This window comes from Triticum dicoccoides, chromosome 2B (genome assembly GCF_002162155.2).
Source record: "Triticum dicoccoides isolate Atlit2015 ecotype Zavitan chromosome 2B, WEW_v2.0, whole genome shotgun sequence".
NCBI lineage: Eukaryota > Viridiplantae > Streptophyta > Magnoliopsida > Poales > Poaceae > Triticum > Triticum dicoccoides.
The window spans coordinates 780,001,091-780,011,034 of NC_041383.1; the positions used below are offsets into that span (position 1 = coordinate 780,001,091).

Sequence of the window (9,944 nt, forward strand, 5' to 3'; positions counted from 1 at the left end):
GATCCAGATCCCCAACCTCCTCTCCTCTCCCAACTCACTCACCGTCGGCCTCCCTTCCACCTCCTCTCCTCCGTCCGTCCGCCCCCATGCCCCCCGCCGCGTGCGGCATGCCGAAGGCCGCGTGCCGGCCGCTCCCCATCTCGCACCGCTGCCCGCCCCCGCCCCCCTCCGCCGCGCACGTGCCCGCCCGCGTTCAGCTACGGCGAGATCCCAACAGGGCAAACGGGGGCGGCCAGCCGCAGTCGTGTTCGTTCACATACCAGAGCTCCTTGGTGACTTATGGTGGAATTAATGGAGCCTACTACACGGCTTCCAAGACCCGGAGGAGCGGCAGCGATGGGGTAGGCAAATTACTGATGAGGGACTAGTTCACTTTATTCGGTCGATTTGTCGTGATCAGAAGTGGTGCTGATTAGTGTGTTTCATGCAAATTACTGTCGAAGAAAGCAAGGAAGCAGACACTACCACTAAAGAGGCCACTCATAGGATCTCCAGGGGAATTCATGATAAGGTAACCAGATGGCCCCTTGATATGTTCATTGACCTACTAAATAATTAGAGTCATATTGAGTAACTCCATGCACATTGGATTGAAACATAAATCTAATTTGTTCTTTAGAGGCTGGCCTGTTTATGATACAGAGTCAGATTATCAGATAGTCAATTGAATCAGAAATGATGGCATGTATTAATTCTACTATCCAAAGCTTAGATTATATCTAGTGATTATGAGTTTGCACCTATTTTCCCTTGTACTCCCTCTGTAAACAAATATAAGAGCGTTTATAATCTATTTTAGTGATCTAAACGCTCTTATATTTCTTTACGGAGGGAGTATTAATCAATTGAGCCAGAAGTTGTGACATGTATAAATTGTCTGTCTAGCTAAGATTATATCTGGTGAATTTGAGTCTGTGACTCATTTTCCTTGCATTAATTTATGTTAGGGACACTCAGTAACAAGGAAGCTGAAATCAGATGGGAAGGTGGACAGTACACAGATACTGCACAATCTCAATGAAGGTTTGTTTTATATTTCTAGCCTTCCCTACTCTGATGTGCCCACAATACACTTCTTATATGTCATTAACAATGTTTTTCTATACAAATGAGTTACCTGGATTTGAAGAATCATGGAAGGGCAATGCTGGACTGCACTTACCAGGCTGGAACCAAAATGTTGGTATATCTAATGGTGACAACCCTGGTAAGCAATATCCATCTCTTGTCTCGTCATGACATGCACAAATTTCCTGTCATCATTGTTGACTTGCCCGTTCAATTAGAATGGTACCAACTGCACACAGATATTGCAGTATTTTTTCTCTGGCAGAGAATTTATCTCCTGCATCTTAAAATTGGCTGGAAATGACAAAAGAAAATGCATTCAAGTAGCTAAAGTAGAAAGGGATCAGATTGGACATTTCCATGTGAACAGCTTCCTTGTGGGGCATCAATTACAATTGCAGTGCTGGAGAAAAATTGTTAGATATTATTGATTGCTCAAATATGAAGTTGGACTGAGAAGTTGGACATGTGAAATGTTTTTGGTGCCTGTTCAGCAAATGTTAACATGATCCAACTTGAAACTGAAACTAGTTACTCCCTGGAGGCTGGATGATCCTCTACAGGGTGATTATTTGGTTCTATGAGGTCTGTCTTGATGAAATGTAAAGACTAGGGTCCAGTTCCAGTTTTTTATTTAGCTTTGACTTTTGTTTACTGGGTTTTCCGTGGACTTGAAAGATCAAATGAAGTGCCAGATAACCTGTTCACAAGTGTTGATGTGGCGGTTGTCATTTTCATCAAGTATGACAAACTGACTGATGGGAAATTATGCATTGATGAAGTATTACTGTATGTTATGGTCAAATGTAGCAAGATAATTAGATGAATATACAATTGCGGACCTGATAATAAACAGGGCATTGTTGCACAAATTTGCTGTTCTTCCTAGCATTACAACTACAATTTGCGATTAAACGAACACCATGTGGTTCTTTAAACATGTTGATTGACTTGTACTTGCTGAGATGATTTGTCTAATACATCATGGCAGCATCATTTATATATTTGTGAGCATACTAATTTGCATGGCGCTGCCCTCTCTAACCATTAAGTCTATACTGATTGATTCACAACAGGTAACCGTGGTGCCAACGGTGCCAGGCAGCCTGCATAGAACTGGGCGCTCCCTGGAATGCAGCAACATCGCGATCCAAGAATGCAGCAACAGTGCGATCCAAGGAGGCGCGACAACGGGCAGCCAAAGCCAAAGTCATCACGGACCATCCCAATCTCCTGAAGGGTGAAGAGAGGCCCGAGGAGGCGTGATGGGTGGGTTGCCGTGTGCTTATAGCTTCAATTGTGCATTACGGCTTAAATAAGAATCTCTGGAAAAAAATGTTGCACATTGGCATCTACATGTACCGCATTTTTTTCGTGCCATTCTTCTGAAGAATCTGAAGTTTCGGAACCTTTGTTTGTAATGCTGCAGGGTTCTGGTAGAGACGATGACGGTCGTCGAGAGGTTCGTGGACTGGACGGTGTCGTGGCTGCCGATGTACAAAGAAGGGAAGCTGCTGCTCATTCTCTACCTCTGTCACCCCAGCACACGGGTAAGCAGTCGACCAGACACCCCGAGCCCGAGAGATGGTCAACATTCAGATATACTTGATTCGATATGTGGCCAATTTTGAATCTGAATCTCAATGATGTTTGGGTTTCAGAGTGCGGGGAGCGGGGCACGTGTACGATGGCTTCCTCCGTCCACTGGTGGCGAGGCACAAGGATGACATCGACTGGTCCAGTTGGAGCTGAGGGCCAGAGCGAGGGACGTGACTGCGTCGCAACTCAAGGCGGCGGCTACCGTCAGTTAGTTGTGGCTCTTTGAGGCTATCCAATGTGTTTCATCACAGCTGCAGGCCGCGAGATCAGGCCGGGCAGGCGCCGCACATTGATGAGTGGTCCAATTTTCGGATCGGGCCATAACAACTTACGTAGGTAGTTGCTTATGTAACTGTGCGATAGAATGGAATTATACATGAGTTGCTGCTACAAGGAGGAACGTAGTTGCTTATGTAATTGTGCGACAGAATGAAATTATACATGAGTTGCTGCTACAATGAGGAACTGGAGAAGACACGACAACTATGTGATAGAATGAATTTGGTTGATTTTATTTATTTTTAGTTCCTAATAAGTTACTAGTGGCGTGGGGATAAAATGGCACGCTACTAGTATTTAGGATACTAGTAGCGTTGGGACTATAGACAAGCTACTACTATTTCATTAGTAGTAGCGCGGTTCATAATAGCAGTAGCGCGGATTGAACCCTCGCTGCTACTAAAAAAGTTAGTAGTAGCGCGGATACGACCCACGCTACTACTAACTTTTAGCTGTAGCGCGATACTAGTAGCGCGAGTACCCGCGCTACTAGTAGCCATTTTACCCGCGCTGCTAGTAGCCTTTTCCCTAGTAGTGATATATTGTTGAATTTGATTATGATCCTACATGTAATTAATATGAGAAGGGAAACTATGGTTGTACAAATTTCCATCTTGCTAAATTACCTCTCGTCATGTTTAGATTGCTATTGTTTCTCTCCTCTTCCTTGCATATGCTAGTTTTTGCTTGCCTTGATAATTTGTTTGCCTATAAAATGCCTATCCATAGGAAGTATGTTAGACTTAAATTTGTTATTCACATGCTAAATGATGCTCTTTTTGTGCTTCAATTTTTTGTCTTTCGTGTGAGCATCATTAAAATTATCAATGCCTAGCTAAGAGGCTTTAAAGAAAAGCGCTTGTTGGGAGACAACCCAATGAATAAAATATTTTTCTCTTTTTATTTATGTTCTTGTGTGTTTACACAACTATGCTACTGTTATGATTGTGTATTTGTGTTTAAATAGTGTTTGTTCCAAGTAAAGCCTTTAGGATCATGTTGGGTGATAGTTGATTTGATCTTGTTGGAAAACAGAAAATTTTGTGTCCAGTAGCACAATTTTTTAAATCCAGAAGCGACGAAAAATTCTGAATTTTTTACACAAGATGGATATAAAATTGTCCTACGTTGTCCTAATTTTTAAGATTTTTTTGGAGTTACAGAAGTACGGTTAAAGTACAGATTACTACAGACTGTTCTGTTTTTGACAGATTCTGTTTTCGTTGCATTGTGTGCTTATTTTGATGAATCTATGGATTGTATCGGGGGGTATAAGCCATGGTAAAGTTAGAATACAATAGGTATAATGCAATAACAAAATATGAATGGGTTTGCAACAATACTTAAAGTGGTGATTTGCTTTATTATACTAATGGATCTCATGAAGGTTTTGTTAAGTTTTGTGTGATTGAAGTTTTCAAGTTTTGGGTGAGATCACGATGGATGAAGGAGTAAGGAGTGAAAAGAGCCTAAGATTGGGGATGCCCATGGCATTCCGAGGTAATATTCAAGGAGAACCAAGCAATTAAGCTTGGGGGTGCCACGGAAAGCATCTCCTCTTTCTTGTAACGACCATCAATGTTTTTACTTGGAGCTATATTTTTATTCGTCACATATCATGAGTTTTGCTTAGTGCGTCTTGTATTATATAGGTCTTTGCTTGTTTTGGTTTTTAGTTTGCCACGATCATCCTTGCTGGAGACACCTATTTGAGAGAGTCATAATGATGCTATGACTTGTTAGAATTACTCTATGTGCTTCACTCAAATTTTTTGAGCTATTGAATTGCTTTAGTACTTCACTTATATATTTTTGAGCATGATGGCGGTTTAATTTTTGAAGAAATGCTCTCATGCTTCATTTTGATTATTTTGAGAGTTGTAAATTTTGAAGAAATATGTGCTCTCATGCTTCACTTAAATTTATTTGAGAGCTTGTTAGTAGCAACGGTAATATATGAAATCAGTCCCAAAGTGATAGATATTTAAGGGGGATAAAATCAAATTTTCATGAAGATCGTTGCATATTAAAAACTTGATTCCTTGTAATAGTTTTGAGATCTGGAGATTGTAATATTTGAGTCATGTTGGTGAGTAATTGTGTTTTAGTAAGAACATTGGTGTTAAGGTTTGTGACTCCCTATGCGAGAATGAAAGCCAATAATTATGCAATGAACTTACATCCTACTTGTGGTGCATTATTTGGTGTAGTTTATGTTTAATGATCGTTTTCATTTCTTGGTTGGTCGCTTCTCAATCTATTTGTTAGCATCCATTTGTACTAAAAGGGAATAATGCTTGTGCATCCAACTCCTTAAATCCAAAGTTGTGGAAAATGAGTCCACCACACCTAACAATATGAGGTATTTCCATGCCGTTCCAAGTAAATTTGTATGTGCCAACTCTAATTTTCAAAATGAATTTTCTTATTGTGTGCCCGTACCGCTCATAAAGCGGCAGGGGGTGGCCAATATTTTCCATGCTAGATATGTTATTCTCAAGATGAGTGTTTATTCACTTGCCTTTGCACGAGAGTGTGGCAGGTAGGGATGCCAAGCCCGAAATGATAACAAAATTATTTATATGTTGTTCATAATAAATTCCTTGGAAAGTGTTGGTATGGAAGGCACCCCCGTGGATATGGCTAGCCATGGATTGTGAAAGAATGGTGGAAAAGAAATAAACGTTATTTTATGTTTGGGAGGCGCCCATGATTAATCTAGCATTGAAAGTATTGGGAATTCTTGGCCGTTTTTGTTGACAGGAAAAGCATGCCTCTCAAAATAATTTTATCTCTCAATTTAAGCTTTGAGCTCTAGCACCTCCACAAATCTCTGCTTCCCTCTGTGAAGGGCCTATCTATTTACTTTATGCAATTTTTATTTTTATTGAGTCTCCATCTTCTGTTATAAAGCACCAAGTAGGGAACACTATTATCATACTTGTGCATTGCTAATAGTTAATATTTGAGTGTGTTTCATGAGCGGATCAATGACTAAGCATAATGGGCTCGGGATAGCTTTCTTTAGTGTTGATATTTTGAAAGACATGGTTGCTTGTTGATATGCTTGAGTATTGATATCCTCATGTCAATTATAGACTATTTCTTTGAATCACCTAAAGTCCAAATGTCCATGCTACAAAAGAAAAGAATATGTGATGAACATGTTAGGCAACATTCCACATCAAAAATCTGTTTTTATCATTTACCTACTCGAGGACGAGCAAAAATTAAGCTTGGGGATGCTGATACATATCCAACATATCTATAATTTTTTATTGTTCCATGATGTTAGATTATCAATCTTGGATGTTTTATATTCATTTACTAGCAACTTTATATCATTTTTTGGGACTAACTTATTGACATAGTGCTCAATGCCAGTTGCTGTTTTTTGCTTGTTTTTTACTTCGTAGAAAATCAATACCAAATGAAGTCCAAATACAATGAAACTTTTTGGATTTTTTTCTGCACAGAAGACACCCAGGGAGCCAAAGGAGCACACAAGAGGAGGCCCGTGGGGGCCACTAGGCACCAGGGCACGCCAAAGGCCCCAGGCGCGCCCTAGTGGTTAGTGGAGCCTACGGGAAGCTTCTCCGCCGACATCCACCTCTATAAATACTCTAAAATCCCAAAAACCCTGGGGGAGTGGATGAAATACAATTTCAGCCGCCGCAAGTTCTAGAACCACGAGATCTAATCTAGAGGCCTTTTCAGGCACTTTGCCCGAGGGGCAGCGATCATGGAGAGGTTCTTCATCATCCTTGTTGCCCCTCCGTGTCGCGCAAGTGCGAGGGGTTCCCGCTGTAGGGTGTTGCAATACATTCATGATTTGCTTATAGTGGGTTGGTGAGTGACTGAAACACAAACCCGAGTAAGGGGGTTGTTGCGTATGGGAATAAAGAGGACTTGATGCTTTAATTCTATGGTTGGGTTTTACCTTAATGATCTTTAGTAGTTGCGGATGCTTGCTAGAGTTCCAATCATAAGTGCATATGATCCAAGTAGGGAATGTATGTTAGCTTATGCCTCTCCCTCATATGAAATTGCAATGACGACTATCGGTCATGTTGACAATTGCCTAGGACAATTCCGCACACCGATCCATCATTATTCCACACTCGCTATTTATATTATTTAGTAATATATTCTAACTTTATGATAACATCACCTACTTTTATATTTTAGCTCTCCGATATCATACAAAGTTATCCTCTTTATACCCACGACACACTTTTATTTCTTGTTTCTAGTTGGAAGCAAACATTCGGTGCACGTAGAGTCATATCAGTGGCAGATAGGGCTTGAGAGAATATTGATCTTACCTTTAGCTCCTTGTGGGTTCGACATTCCATACTTATCACTTCCACCTTTGGGAATTGCTACGATGATTCCCTGCACTTGGGGATTATCAAGCTCTTTTCTGGCGCCGTTGCCGGGAGCAATAGCGCGGGATTGATATTTTCGCGTGTGCTTGTTTGCTTTCTTCACTAAGTAGATTTTGTTTTTCCCTTTTTGTTTCTGTTTAGTTGTGGGTGAAACATACAATTTTTTTTAAAAAAAGAATGAAAATTCAAAAATATTTACTTGCCTCTCATGCCTAAAAAAGTTTTTCAAAATGAGAAGTGATTGGAAAGTTATGCATTGAAGAAGTGAGGGTCGACCTTGAGCACTTGTGTTCATGCTAACGGAAACAATGTAGAATTTTTCATTGAAGTTTCTCTATAAATAATTATACCCGTGTATATTTCAATTGTATTATGAAAATAATGTGCCAAGCTTTGGTTTTAGCATGATAAGATTGTTTGCATACTATGTGCAAAACAAAAACAGAAACTTTGGCTATAGTGCATGAATTTACATTTTTTTACTGGAAAGTAAAATGTGTCTGAAACTTTTTGCAAATTACTTCTGTACAAATTTTTCAAATTGTCAAATTTATTTCATAATTTTTGGAGTTACAGAAGTTTACTAAACTTCCAGATTACTACAGACTGTCCTGTTCTTGACAGATTCTGTTTTTCGTGTGTTGTTTGCTTATTTTGATGCATCTACGGCTAGTATGTAAGGGTATGAACCATAGAGAAGTTGGAATACAGTAGGTTTAACACCAATAAAAATAAAGAATGAGTTAATTACAGTACCTTAAAGTGGTAGTTTTCTTTATTACACTAACGGATCTCACAAAGTTTTTGTTTAAGTTTTTGTGAATGAAGTGTTTGAAGAACGAGGAGTTACCGGTGTGAGAAGAATAAAGAGAGACAAGAGTTCAAGCTTGGGGATGCCCAAGGCACCCCAAGTAAATATTTTAAAGGATACTCAAGCATCTAAGCTTGGGGATGCCCCGGTTGGCATCCCATCTTTCTTCTTCAACAGATATCGGTATACCTCGGTTTTTGTTTTGTTCACATGATTTGTGTCCTTTGTGTTTTTATTTTTCTTTAAGAATGAAGCTAGTATGAGATATCTCTTCATTGATTTATAGAATACTTCATGTGCTTCACTTATATATTTTAAGTATGATGTTATAGAATTGCTCTTTGTGCTTCACTTAAATCGTTTGAGTGTGGTTTTATAGAATGCTTTGTGTGCATCACTTATATATTTTGAGTTTGGACATTAGTTAATCTATATTAATTGTAGAATGCTCCATGAACTTCACTTATATCTTTTGGAGTATGAATCATACTATAAATTAAAGTGGATTTGGAAGAGTGTCAACTTTAATTAGTATTCCACTATATCGGAAGAGGTTCCAATTGAGTATGAGAACAAAGTTGTTATCCATGATGCTACTGAAAACTATTATGAGAGAGGAATATATGCTTGTAGGAGTTGCCATAATATCAAGTTTCCTCTCTATGTGCTTAAAGTTTTGAACTTAAACTTGTTTTGCCTTCCTATGCTAGTTGATTCTTGTTCCTATAAATTGTGTGCTCACAAAATCCCTAGGCATAGGAAGTGGGTTAGATTTAAATTTGCTAGTCATATTCTTCATGATGCTCTTTTTATGTTTCAACTCTTAACTTTTATGTGAGCATCATTGAAATCATCATGCCTAGCTAAAAGGCATTAAAGAAAAGCGCTTGTTGGGAGACAACCCAATATTTAACCTTACTGTTTTTGTGTGTCTACATGATTAAGCTACTGTATTAATCATGTTTTATAGCTTTTGTTTCAATAAAGTGCCAAGTAAGACCTTTGGAAAGACTTGGGTGAGAGTTAATGTGATCTTGCTGTAAAAAACAGAAACTTTGCGCTCATGAGATTAGCTGTAATTTTTTACAGAAGAGTGCTTTTGAGTTGATTCTTTTTGAAAAAGATTAATAGACAGATTACTCACGTCCACCAATTTATTTCATAATTTTTGGAGTACCAGAAGTATGATTATTGTTCAGATCATTACAGACTGTTCTATTTCTGACAGATTCTGTTTTCATCGCATAGTTTGCTTGTTTTCTAGTTTCTATGGCTTATATTTCGCAATATAAATTGTAGAAATGATATGGTACAGTAGGCATTGTGTGAAAACAATTATGAACCTTTGTGACGCCCGGATAATTAAGCTACAGTAATCCCACGTTAACGATGCCACGTCACCTCCGTTACTGTTGCTAATCTCACGTTAGTTCGTAACCGATTCAGATTCAAATTCAAAATCAAGCAAACCATAAAAGCTTTCAAATAAAAAAAAAGAAATTTAAAATGTTCGGAGTGAACCAAATATTGCATAGGTAATTTTTGTGAAGGAACCACACTTTTATAAAGGTGTAAAATATTTTAAAATGTTTTAAAAGGAAGTAAAAACAATTAGTTGAATCTCCTTTGCAATAAATAAAATATTAAACTATGTTAATTAGTTGCCCAAACTTATGTGGCAGTAGCCTATTTATTAACACTAAAGTAGGGACTACTTTTATAGTTTATAAAACTAAGATAAGGTGAAACTAAAATTGAAACAGTAATATAAAGATAAGAAAAACAAAATAACAAAAAAA

General features: G+C 38.5%; 1 pseudogene; it reads left to right on the forward strand.

Moving 5' to 3' along the window:
- The first annotated feature begins 86 nt into the window (after positions 1 to 86).
- LOC119361397 lies at positions 87 to 2,305 on the forward strand (annotated as a pseudogene).
- Positions 2,306 to 9,944: the final 7,639 nt, after the last annotated feature.